This window comes from Mya arenaria, chromosome 2 (assembly GCF_026914265.1).
Source record: "Mya arenaria isolate MELC-2E11 chromosome 2, ASM2691426v1".
In the NCBI taxonomy this organism is placed as follows: Eukaryota; Metazoa; Mollusca; class Bivalvia; order Myida; family Myidae; genus Mya; species Mya arenaria.
In genome coordinates this window covers 29,624,780-29,639,037 of record NC_069123.1, presented here as the reverse complement: position 1 = coordinate 29,639,037, position 14,258 = coordinate 29,624,780, and the positions used below count along the sequence as shown (strand labels likewise).

Here is a 14,258-nt window from a genome sequence, read left to right as displayed (position 1 = left end):
ACAGCATCCACATCAACATCAGCAGCAACAACACAACAACAGTGATATGCATACATATATTGCGTACATAAATAGACAGATCCACCTATATCTCCAGTGGAAAAATCTGGAGTTCACCATTTGCATATTGTATGATATAAAAGTGATGTGTTATTTAATGACACATGCTTTTGCACTTCCTTAATTCTCATCATGACAGCAATTACAATTGAAACACTGTCACATCCCAACACCGTGCATTACCTTTGTACGTTAATTTGTATTCTCCCTTTTTATAATTATGTTGTTGATAATCTGTTTTTTAGGTCGCTGAGATGGCACGAAGAGATACGTTATAAAAAATAAATATTTATATTGAAATATATTAAACCGAGATATCCCCCTATACATTTATGACAATTGAAAACAAAAACATAGTAATGGATGTGTTTATCCATTTTATTTTTAATAGTGGTTTTATATTTAACGAATTTCATTTGAATAAGACAAGGCACCACCATGCGGATGTTTCGTGACAGCGAGTTATATAAGCGCCATCGCTGGCCCTTCAGATTATTCACAACTCCAACCTTCAAATATGAGCAAGTTATTCACCGTTCTTCTTCTGGTCAGCTGCCTGTCCATGGCATTCTTTCCAGCCTCTGTTGACGGTAAGGATGTTTTGTTTGGATTGATTTACAATTTTGGTGCATTTTATGTAGTTCCAAATTCTCAGCTATCATGAAATTTATGTCATGTTGTTCTTGTCAAAATATTTGGCTTGAAATTAATTATGTGTAAGCACAATGAACAGCGTTTCGGACAATGCGAACTCGCGAAAGTGTCTTTTTCAAGCACGTTTATGAAAACAGTTCGATCGGATTAACAATAGTATTTACTTTACTAAAGAATCTCAGTCACTATCTATATGAATCTGTCTATTTTTCAGTGCAAATATTCCTATAGTTTAGCTATAATAAGTTAAAGATGCAATATTAATCCCAAATAAGATTAACCACAATTAATACGATTAATTTAATATACAATAACTATTGACTGGTGTGTCCAAACAGATTGACAGTGATCAACTCTCGTCTCATAAGGTAGAAATACCGTGTTTTCTGCAATTTTCTTTCACTTTAAACACATTATCAAGGATAAGAACAATTGTTTTCGATATTTATTCATCCTTTTTGGTAAATTAAAACAATTGTATTATTTGTGGTACATCCTATTTGGGAGTATGAGAGCATCTTAAGGCTCAAAAGTAGTGATTTGGTTTAACCAGTATTTATTGCAGCATTGTAGAAGGCGAATAACATAAATGTATACAAATCCTATAAAATGCAATGTATAACAATAATATGGATTTCACAAAATTGAGATGTAACTAGAAATTATTATAGTATTTCTGAGTCTCTGATGAAGATTTACCATCATTGCTAAGCATTTTGTCCAAATTACACGCATAACTAAAAACTTGAATGTCTCACATAATTAATCTAATTCAGTCTAAGAATCCATGAAATCATGCAAATGCATGTTGAAGTTGAAAAAAACATGTTTTATGAATAATAACTATTCCAGGTTGGTTGTGGAATCAATGGCAACGAGCAAATGCGGCTAATGCCGATGCTCTGATCAATAGAGCGAGACGTGACGCTGTCGAAGTATCATATACCAAAGGTGATGCTGTTGGAGAGGCACTAGACTAGTGAGGTACGACATTGTCCTTTTGTCTATCGGTTGCCGTTACTGTAACAAAAGTAACAATGTATAAGAACAAAGTAGCTATTAGTCCACTAACTCGATGTCGCAATTTAAAGATGATTTATGTTTAATATTCTAATCAACTTCAATTGCGTTATTTCCTATGTTTTCCTTTAACTTTGACATTGTTTTTTAGTGCATTGTATGCTATATTTGGATTTATTTCTATAAATTGGATTACACCTGTTTGTACAAAACGTTCTTTCTAAGTTTAAATCCATTTATACTATTGGCATTTACTCTAAACCTAGAATCCTGCATGCTTTATAATCTCGTTAGAAAATATTGCTGTATTATATGCAACCTACGTGAAGAAGAATCACACTTCATTATTCCATGTCTGTATTTTTCGTTTACTTTCTTTCCAGGCTATGCATGACAGAGCGAAACCACCATAATCCATATATCTACACCTTTCTTTCACTTACGTTTTTATTTTTATTTTGTTTGTGGTGGAAATAAAGTATCGATTTAATAATTTTGTTTTTGGTTGGTTTTTCCCAAAATGATCATTTTGCAAATAAGGCATTCAAGAAACTTGTAAAAAGGAAAGAATTTCCATCGAGCTCGTTATCTTTATAAATAAAAACGAAACGAATCAACCTAAACGTAATAATTAAAATGTAAAACTATTATGAGAAATTTCCATAACAAATATTAACAAACTAAATCTATTAAGATTACGAAATCTTAAGATACACCAATATTCCTAGAATAAATAGAAAAGGGCGTAAAATCATAAACAGAAACAAAGCTATTGGACAAGGTAAAATATTGAATGAACATATTAATATAATTTATTTCCAATATTTAAGGATTTATATGCCAAATTATTTACCTCGATTTTTTAACACGGTGTTATACCTCAATATTGGACTGTTTGAGTTATAAATCCTTTTAAGAAAATAAAGATAATCCAACAAAGCCTAAAAACTATCAACTTATCACTCTGCTTAGTTGTATAAATAAATTGTTTACTTTTGTTATGAAAAATTTATTGTTCAGTCAAATAATGTAATAAATAATAAATAATCAGACCAGAATAAAGGCGGAAAACAAAGATTGATGCACTTGGTACAGTATTGACGGAGGTTAGCTAGTTAATGTTAAAGTTAAAGCACCATCCGCACCTAATCAAGTAGCTGTTTGATTGCCCTTGTAAGTCGACGTAAGGTTACAGCCACTTTTCCAAAGCCTAACTTACGGATTTTAGCTTTCTCTTGTTAGCACAAATCCTTCACATTATTTGCTGGTTGCTAACCATTACTTTATTTATGCTGGTATGATGGTATAATTTCCCTCTAACATCAACAGATTTATTGACACATAAACGTATTGTAAATATTACAGTCATCGCCACATCACCTAATGATAGTTACATGCATACATTTGGTCCGTACAGTGGGTGTATACCACGTGACGTATTGCGTCATAAGTACTACGTCGGATCGCAACATTTTGCTTCGAATGAAGACTTTAAACAAGGTTAAATTCACTATTTCTTCACAATTTTAAATGAAACATAGCGCAGTCTACGCCGCTTACTCCTTTGTTTTTTTTTTACCAGAGTTTGATTGAGAGTTTAGTTTCTTAAAACACTTTGACAAACCTTTCCACAAAAGGGCCGTCTGACGGAGCCATGTCAAAACATTATTTTGGAAACAGGTTTGTTGATGTGTTTGATGAAACTAATCACCTTATCAAACTCCGGTAATACACTGAAGGCGGTGTCTTTAAGTGGCATATACTGCCCTCTGTTTCATTTAAAATGGTAGAATGGAAGAAAGTTATCTTTGTTTTAAGTCTACATTTTAAGCAAAATATTGCCCTCCGACTTAGCATATATGACGTAATTCATCACGTGGTATTCACACACTGAAGTTTAAAAGGCGATGTACAAATTCCATATATTGCCTGTGCACATGACACTGGTCAGTGATATAAGGCTATGTATGAGCTAATGTATTAAAACACAATCTAAATGATAAACAATGCGCCTAATGACCCTTCATATTATCCATGTTTGTCCTGGAATGACTGGACCGAGCAACCAATGGTACATTATGAAAACAAAAGCCTTCATGGCAGAATTAGCATACATATGAATATAGCAATTGATGAAAAGGCAAATATTGTCCGCTAAAAACAAATTGCTTTTGACATTCCAAATTGGCTTCTAGGCAAAATTACTCATATATATATATTTTATATTTTTCATTTGCACTGTCATTATTAGAACCTTTCTAAATTACAGACAGTTATTGTGAATACACATTTGCTTTTGTTAGATTGAAAACAGCGCTCAAAGGAACAGTTTGTAAGTAGCTTTTAAGGTTATTGTGCACTATTGTTACAAAAACAAAAACGCTTTTATTACAGTCCGAGAATGAACCGTAGTCTGGTTGTCATTCCACCATTTAATTAACCAATGAAGGAATATTATCTCATCCATAAATACATATTGTTTGATAATTTCCCTTTCTGGCTCGTAGAGGACGTGACAACATATAACATATACGTGTGTCCATTCTCTAAATATAAAACAGAAATTATACGACTTCAATGTCCAACAAACTTACTGTGACGTTTTGTTGAAAAAAAACCCGGCAATTTCTTTTTTGAACGATAACGATATGGAATTGAGACATGTACTGACAAACCTTAACACTTTGATTTACTAAAAGGTCGTATAATCTACATTAAAATTACCCTTCTGTGTTCTGCAATGTTGCAAACTAATTTAGACTCTAGTGAAGTTACAGTCAACCTGATCTTTTACGCTTGGTAATACCGTTTAGTAAACATTTTGTACACGTTGTTATACCCATCTGATTGATGTAAATATTGGTCAGGGCAGGTGATTATTTTTATATAATATTACTCAACGGAGAACTTTACACAATCTGTGACTCATACCGTAACCTTTGCTTACATAAACAATGTTAATGAATTGGCCAAATTTGTGTTAAATATAAGAGCAAATCGGATTTGCAAACAAATAAGTATTAAAGGTAAATTTTCACTATAAATTTCATTTTTTCAATCGTGCGGATTTTATGCATAGTTTTATTTGCTAGTGATCTGGCAGTATGCACCTTTACAGCATAAAAGGGACTATACGAGCGAGCCTATACATTAAGTACGGTTAGATCATAAAATCCTCACGATTGAAAAAATTAAATTTAGAGTGAGTAGTATATATCAATGTTCCTAATATTGACTAACCTATATGCGGGGCTGAGTGATGTTCATGCAATACACTTGGTACTCCTTCATTGAGTTTCTATGTGATTGTAACGTTCGTTCCGAGGCGGTTTCCCAATATTTATTTATAGACATTTAGCATTTAGTGTTTTATTGCTCTGTGTCTTTGGTGGTTCTCTTTTGTGACGTATGTTTTGTGCCGTTTGATATTTACACTGTATTGAAACATGATGGAACAACTGAGAGCGCATAAAAATGGTTATCCCCAACCCCCAATGCGTACTACATAAATATGCCCAGACGGTTATCCTTACATTCCTTAAAGACAATTCTGAAAGGATTGTAATGTTTGTTGTCTCCTTTTGCTGTGTGTCTCGAGTTTGGTGTTAGTTCTTGGACCTTAAATCAGGGTCTTGGTCAAAGTTTTAAATACTGGGCGTGTCTCTGTTGTTTACTTTGATCTGTTGATATAAAGCAGTTGAAAACATGTTTGTTAATATTAGTAGTTACTAACAAATACAATGAGTGTCGTTTAATTATCACATTACATTGACCAATGTGGAGTTCATATCAAACGACTGTTTAACGGAAATTTATCGGAAAGATGTCTAAGAATGGTTTGCTATAAATTAAGTAAGTAAATCATCAATAATTTGACCTAAGCAGTAAACAACATGACTTTATTTCCCACTTCAAATGAATAATTATCTGAAATGACATCCGGTGACAAAATACATCTAGCTAGTTTCGTCAGTGTCCCGAACAGCAATGAACTTACTTGCCGTTAGACCCATATTACTTGCACATGAACGTATTGAGTTACAATTATGGTCGAATAGTTTGTTCTGGGTATTGAAAAAGTATGTGTTAATATTACATGTAATCTTATTTCCATTTTATCTTTTTTTATAGAAATTCATGTTTTGAGAAAAACTTTTTTCGACGTTAAATTATAATACTGTTTTGTATTCAATGTACAGACATTAAAAAGTATGCCTACCACACGTATAAGAAATACTTTCACTGTACGTAGTTTGAATAACAATAGACCAATTTAAAAATAAAATGGACTGTGTCGCCAATTTTTATCTTGAATAATAATATATAAATTAGATGACTTCGTGATAACTATTCTGACCGTTTATGTATGTACACAATTCAAATATTGACTTTATGATTCCATTAATACTTTTTTTTACGTGAAACTGTTCTGATTAAAGTTGCATTATATAAGTGGTAATTATGCAACTCAGAGCAAACATTTGGCTTAATAGAAACAACCAGGGAGTAATACTTTGTACTGGCAATATGAAACCATAGCTCATCACCGAAGTCAAATAACGTATTCCTACATTCATGTCTAATGTTTTCCATATTGTTTTTATGATTCAGAAAATGTAACTGTATAGCATAAACAACGCATAGCCATTCTGTTTGTAGTCTAAAAGCGGAAGGTAGTTCAATTATGGCAATTCAAAATCTTGAAAACGTATTGTTTTAGCTCGACTATTTGAAGAAAAAAGAAGGGCTATACTATTCGCCCCGGTGTCGGCGTACGTTTCAAGTTTTAGGGCATTTTAGCCCTGCACTTATAACACCAATACCTTTCATTTAATTCAATTCACATTCCACACAATTGTGGCCAGGATCATAACATGATTAGGTTACATAACCCCATATCATCCTTTATACAAATTATAGGATACAGCAAAGTAAAGGACGATTGAGACCTTTGCTCGAGTTAAGATGATATTTGTTTAAAAACATGTTGTTTTAAAAGTTTTTTAAGCAATTTGACCACACTGGTAATAATCAGTTAACAATAAAAAATTCCTTCACGAATGTTAAGCGAACAACCTTCCAATAAGGAGATGTATGGATTTCTTGAAATGAATTAGGAAGCAATGCACGTCTGCGAGTTTGATTACACCATTCTTATTAGATGTTTGCTGTATTTTTCTCGGGTTTGGTCTGCTCAATCTATTTCTCACGGAAATGTCGTTAGCCTTGATTTGATTTTCGTCTTTTTCATATTTGGGCTATTCTTTTACAAGATTCACCGTAAAATGATATAAGAATGGCTAACTATTTAGTACAATTCTAACCAGTGGATGTCATGTGCTAGTGTAATGTTGTGGCGTCTGTCTGCTAGTCCCGCTATATACAGTAATTTTGTTAACAACTCTTGTTGCCTAAGTAGTATAACACAAATTACAAATAATCATAACAAAGACAAATTACATCTGTATAAATGAAATAGGTTGCTATTTACTCATGGTATTTTAAATAATTTAACATTTTTTGGCATTTGTAATGGAGTTTATGAGACATTGAAATTGATTTTAAAAGATATATTGAGAAATGCGATTCATTAATGATACTGAGATTTATTCACTGTTTAAGGAAAAAGCTTAATTATATGATATAAATAATACCGAGACAAACCTTTTTTTGTTCTGTACTAACAAGTATTAATTCATAAGATACGGAGATATCATAGTCTTTATCTGAGCAAATATTTTGTACACGAAAAATAACAACACATATTTATACGAGAATAATGAAGTCGTGCTAAATATATAAGTTCTTATATCTGTATAAAGTTTACGTTCATTGAAAGAAAATGAAAATTGTTTTCCGATACATAAGAATGTGAACACATTTTTAAGAGTACACGTAAACGCAGAAAACTTGCCGTTTATTTCTTACATACGACTTATATCCGTACTAAATATTCACGGCTGTTCTCTTTTCGAGTTATTTTATCATCGATACTGCGTCATTTTGAAGTATTCTGAGATATGCGTCATAACATCAAACACTGTTTGTGGAGTTTTGTGCTGTTTCATGTTTCTAGTTTTTGATTGTTTGCTTTTGTGTTTTATGTCTTTGGCGTTTACCGTGCGCCATTAAACGGAGTTTATGTTTAAACTTTCGGCTACTGAGCTTATTTCTCTAGTTTTTGATATAAATAAAAACGAATGCTAGGAAATTTTACAAACCTGACGCTTGTAGTGCTATGAACGCAATTCATATAATATAACTCAGCATAGGTTAATTGAAGTGGAAGGCCTCCAGTCCGGATGCGAACTCCTATAGCGATATGGTACATACAAGGAATAAAAAAATCTAATGAAAATCTAAAATCCAAAAATCTTAATCAGTCGTTACAAAGAGCTTGTTTAACTTAGAATACTCAATAACATTTGTATTGTGTTATATATGTATTTTCCTTGTCTGGCCTGAAGCATTTGGGGCAACAGTATACATGCAATTTGCTTATATTGTCTTTAAGATTAAGGATGATACTTAACATCGTATACTTTCTCTCGGATTTCGAGTAATAATATGAAGGCTACTTATGACTACTTTAAGCTTTATTTATGTGGAACAATCGTCAAAATTAAAAGAATTTTTTTTATTATAAACAGCTCCTATCTTTTATTGCCAGGGGAGGTCTTATAATTCGTACACCTGTTTCAGTTTTATTATTTATTTGTAACACAATATAAATGATCTACGTATTCTTTATAACTTATTCCTACAATCATGTGTAATGTTTCCAATATTATTCCTTTTTTTAATAATTAAGAAAATGTATCGCTTAAACAACGCATATCCATTCAGTCTGTAGTCTACACGCAAAGGTAGTTCAATTATACAATTCAAGAAACCACAGCTAATGACCGAAGTCAAATAACGTATTCCTACGATCATGTCTAATGTTTTCCATGCTACCGCTTCCGGAGATGTTTCTTTTGTTTGTATTGTTGTTGTGTTCAGTAAACATATATTCATAACACCTTTTTAAAATTATAATAATAAATACACCTCACAACCTGTAGCCCATGGAAAGCTCTGCCCAGGATTCTTGATGTCATTCTTCTTGGCGATACTTGCATATTTGAAAGTGTAACATGATAAAAAGTGCTAAAGGAAGAATAACTTAATTCACCTGTATCTAGAACGTGTTGTCAATATATTTGAACAACAGTGAAACAGATAGTTACAGGCATGTAAACTTAATTTGCACAATCCGATGTACGTTTCGTCTGATATCACTTTAAATTTGTTAAAATAAGTAAATCAGTTGAAATAAATAACTTTCAAAGGAAATGTATCACGGAAAAATGCCTAGACCAATTCGGCGTGTTTTCCTGAACATTTCGTTAATCAAGCATTAATGCGTTCCGAACTTTAATTTGACATGAGGAAAGGATATGCCATGTCAGACACGGAGAGAAAACATCTAGTTAAGTGCCCTCAGGGCCTCTTGAAGAAATAAAACCATTTGCTATCAGACTATGTTATGTGAGCATGCAATCAATGTTGATACCGGCCATACAATCATTTTATTATTTAATTATGCCCCCCTTCGAAGAAGAGGGGTATATTGCTTTGCACAGGCATGTCGGTATGTCGGTCGGTCGGTCGGTCGGTCGGTCGGTCCGTCGGTAGACCAAAGCTTGTCCGAGTGATAACTGAACAATTCCTGGGCGTATGGTCATCATACTTCACATGAAGGTTGGGCCTGACCAGTAGATGACCCCTATTGATTTTGGGGGTCATCGGGTCAAAGGTCAAGGTCACAGTGACCTTTAATGGTAAAATAATTTTAAAGCTTGTCCGAGTGATAACTCAACAATGCCTGCACCCATGGCCCTCAAACTTGACATGGAGGTTGAGCCTGACCAGTAGATGACCCCTATTGTTTTTGGGGGTCATCAGGCTAAAGGTCAAGGTCACAGTGACCTTGAATGGTAAAAGGTTGTCCGAGTGATAACGTGAAAATGCAAGCACCCATAGCGCTCAAACTTGACTTTGAGGTTGGGCCTGACCAGTAGCTGACCCCTATTGTTTTTTGGGCTCAATGGGTCAAAGGTCAAGGTCACAGTGACCTTGAATGGTAAAAGGTTGTTCGAGTGATAACTCAACAATGCCTGCACCCATGGCCCTCAAACTTGACTTGGAGAATTGGCCTGACCAGGAGATGACCCCTATGGTTTTTGGGGGTCATCTGGCCAAAGGTCAAGGTCACAGTGACCTTGAATGATAAAAGGTTGTCCAAGTGATAACTCAACAATGCCTGCACCCATGGCCCTCAAACTTGACATGGAGGTTGGGCCTGACCAGTAGATGACCCCTATTGATTTTAGGGGTCAAAGGTCAAGGTCACAGTGACCTTGAAATTAAACTCGACAATTCTTGGACCTATGGTCACCAAACTTGACATGGAGGTTGGGCCTGACCAGTAGATGACCCCTATTGATTTTAGGGGTCAAAGGTCAAGGTCACAGTGACCTTGAAAGCAAACTCGACAATTCTTGGACCTCATTCAATTGTCCATATAATCCTGACAACATGGCGCTCAGGGGGGGGGGGCATAGTGTTTGACAAACATCTCTTGTTGATATACAGTCGAAACTCGTTGGCTCGATATCCTCGTTGGCTCGAACCAGATAAAAAGGTCTGATTTTTTAAACTCTATGTTCATATAAAATTCGATCGGATGGCTCGATATCTTGAGGGTCGATATTTCTCCACGCTCGATGTCATTTTCGCGGTCCCAAGTAAGACTTTCACACTTTGTTTTGTTTGCTTGGGTCGATGTCCTTTTTGCGGGTTCAAGTAAGAAACTCACACCTCGACTTGTTTGCTTGGCTTCATTTAGCACTAGGCGCTAATCGATAAAAATCACTTGATTTTATTATAATTATTATCAAATTTTAGTAGTTTAACAGTTTGAATAAACGTGCTATCAATTTGCTTATGCCTCTTATTGTTATTCATGTATACATTTCAATGCATTTTGATATAACTTATAAGCTATGTTTGTGTTACTCACTGTTTAAAATTGTTTGTTTGTTGTTTTCGCATAAATGTATTTTTACAATAAATAATAAAATCAAATGATACTTTCTAAGTCTCAAATATGTCATGTTACGAACTGTACGATGTATAACTATGTCCAATAAATGCTCTTCTCTCGCGGATATAGCGCAGCCAATAACAAACGAGGTAAAGAAGACGTTTTGTAACGAATAAAAAAATAACATTCTGTAAGTAATCCCGCTTGGCTCGATATTCTCGAGGCTCGAAGTATTTTGGCCGGTCCCTAGAATATCGAGCCATCGAGTTTCGAATGTAGATATAAATAACATCAGTTTCTAGCGCCTCTTACAGAATTAAAACAATATGCTATTAGACTATGTTATGTGAACATGCTATCAATGTTGACGCTAGCCACACAATCATTTTATTATTAGATTTATATTGATATAAATAACATAATTTTTACTCTTTCAGAGGAAAGATTGCTTATAATCAAGAATTATTGAAAAGCATAATTTTAAAGTTATTAAAAATTACCCTTTATTTTCCATCTACTTAGAATTCCGTCTGCTCGCGAAAGAAAATTGTGGTAATTTTTAAGCTGTCTGAAAGAAGGCAGTTAACCCCCAATTTATAGAGTAACTTGATACATTTGGCAATCTATACATGCTCTTATTTCGAATAAGAATACAGTAAAATTCCTTCCAGAATAAAATCACCCACAGATGTCTGGCTTCCTTGGTCTTATATTCAAATATATCATGAACGGATATCTGGCCTCTTGGGCATTAAGTGCACATATCTCGTGAGCCTAGAAATTATTGAAGGCATCTGTTTTGGGCCCCTTTGAATTCCTCATCCGAACAAGAACTCGTTGGCAGTTATGCGGTTGACCTGTGTGACCATTTGCATCAGTTGTACCTTGTTTCCTCCTAGTGATTTATTGACATACGAAATAGCCTGAAAACACAGGATGTGATAACAATACTTGTAACTTATAGTTTGATAAGATTTACCTTTTACGTTTTATCTTTATTAAGGATTGTTGGGATAAGAGTGAGGTTTGTGCACATAAACTGGTTTAAACCCCCAGTAAATTTACATTTTACTGACCGTTCCAAGGCGGTACCTAATAATTCTTGATAAACATACCAATTATATATATATATATATGTAGTATTTATGCACTGTGCTGTTTGTAGAGTTTTGTGCTGTTCTATGTTTCTTGTTTAAGATTTTGTGTTATATGTCTTTGGCGTTTGCCCATTGCCACTAAGCCGGGGTTTATGTTTAAACTTTTTGCTACTGAGCATGTTTCTGTAGCTTTTTGCATACATATTATAGGTAACTTAAACAGATAATACAGAAAATAATTTTAGTTAAAGCATGTAATGAAAAAGTTTCACTGTTGTTGGAGAGGCATCGGTATTTTTACCTCTTCGCAAAAGCAAATCGCTTACATATTTAATTCTCGTTATCTTTATTGCTCTCTGATGGTCGGTGGCTCTCCATTCATCTCAGTTTCTTGTTGGTGTGTTTGAATGAAGATGAATATAACAGTTTTCTGTTTTATAAACATAAGCTTATATGGTACTGCAGTGTGTGCTTTTATTCTGACCAATCTGGGACCGCACACTTTTCCAAATGCTTCAGCATTTATATTTTTCCTAAAAGTGGAAATGTAATTCGGAATATCTGTTTAAAAAATTCATATTTTTAATTGTAGTCGTATAATTACCACAAACCGTTTTTTATATGAAAGGAAGTTTCCTGAAATAAAAAAAAAACAATCTGTAGAATTCTGTTATCTTTTCTGTTTAATTTGTATAACATAATTGTTCATTTCCAGGCAAAATTGAAAGTCTATTCAAAATGCTTTACCCATATAAGAAAATCCCTGACTCTCTTCCCAAACCGGTGGGAAAAAATGTTGTTTCATGCATACATGTGAATTGCACATTTGGTCTGCGGACAAAGAGTGCTTTACATGTACGAGAATTGATATAAAGCCATGTTTGTCCTGGTGTATAAAAGTGAAATAATTCTTGTTGATATTCAGTGTTCTATAACCCTTCATATTGTTCAGCCTTGTTCTGGAATAATACATCGTCGTCGTGGTAGTAAACATGGCAGTACTAGCATACATACGACTGCATTATTTGCTCGAAAGACTATCGTGAATGCAAATAAGCGAAGGGAATTGATTTTTAGATTATAAAAGGGCTTCTAGGCAAATTTAGAATTCATTTCCAGTAATTGCCTTTAAATCACTTTCCTTGTCTGACAAATGATATGTGCATAAAAAATATGTTGCTAAAAAGATAAAAAAAATTTAGACTTAGATTGCATTGGGACCTTACATTTTCAAGCTTAAAAACGTTCCATGTTTAACGAAAAAAACATTTCAATTGTGAAACACAACAAGAAGAATGCAAACGGCACTAGTCAATTGATTTATCACATAATTTACAGAACGCGGAACTACCTTTTGTTTTCAAAACGCACAGAAAAGATTCAGCGGAAATACTTTTTCACTGTATTTCGTTTAACTGAGGTGGGAGAAAAACATCTAACATGGTCGTTCGTGTAAGAAAGGTTCATCTCAACCCTTGATTAACCCGTTTCCGCAATACCGACGCTCGCGCTGGGATGAACATATCTTCCTCTGTCGGCCATAGGAGGTATTTATATTCTGTCGCACAACGGGTAAACGATTTATCTACAATATAAATTTGAGAAAGTCGTGGTTGTGCCATAAAAATATCACGTAGCCTCGTACGATTTTTGGTTCATCTGAGGCCCTTTGAATCGTATAAATTTTTCCCCAACAGTCCCACGACTATTATACGCTTAATTCACAACAATCCTGAATGTTAAACAACCTCAGATCCATTATACCAAGTCCCTCTTAACTGTTTCATAATCAAGATTTTAAGACCCATTGGGTTTTACTTAGTATTTACGAACATAGCGAGGCTGTTACCGTTACCCTTAACAATATCAAATGACGATATTTTGATATTTGTGTAATGTATGATGCCGTGTAGCGTTATGTATCTCTTTTGTTCGGTGTTCTTTTTACCCTGATACTCGTTCCTTTAAAAATTAGTTAAATTTCACGTGTCTTGGATTGTCCCTGTTGTTTGTATTGTTTTAGTATATGTTTTATTGGTATTTGGCGTATGCTGACGTACTAACAACGTCTTGTGTTTAACTGCCGTTTTAACAGCAACAAATACAACAGCAAAAACATCACAGTTATAAACGTACGGAGAAACAATCACAAATCCATGCACTATGTTTATTGAAACTATATTTTAATTAGGAGGGTGTGTGTGTGCTGAAGTGGTCGTGTTTTGATACAAGATACAAGAAAAAATATTTCACGTCGGATATACATTAACTACAACACTAGCTCGCAGAACTGTTTGTCGACAAAATGGCAATCAAATAACATATGAAGAATGAAGCAC

The 14,258-nt window shown here is 34.1% G+C and overlaps 1 long non-coding RNA gene across 1 annotated transcript; it reads left to right on the top strand.

Moving 5' to 3' along the window:
- Positions 1–515: 515 nt before the first annotated feature.
- LOC128225118 (uncharacterized) lies at positions 516–2,227 on the top strand. Its single transcript, XR_008259608.1, has 3 exons — positions 516–650; positions 1,567–1,698; positions 2,118–2,227. It is a non-coding gene; the product is annotated as an uncharacterized LOC128225118 (long non-coding RNA).
- Positions 2,228–14,258: the final 12,031 nt, after the last annotated feature.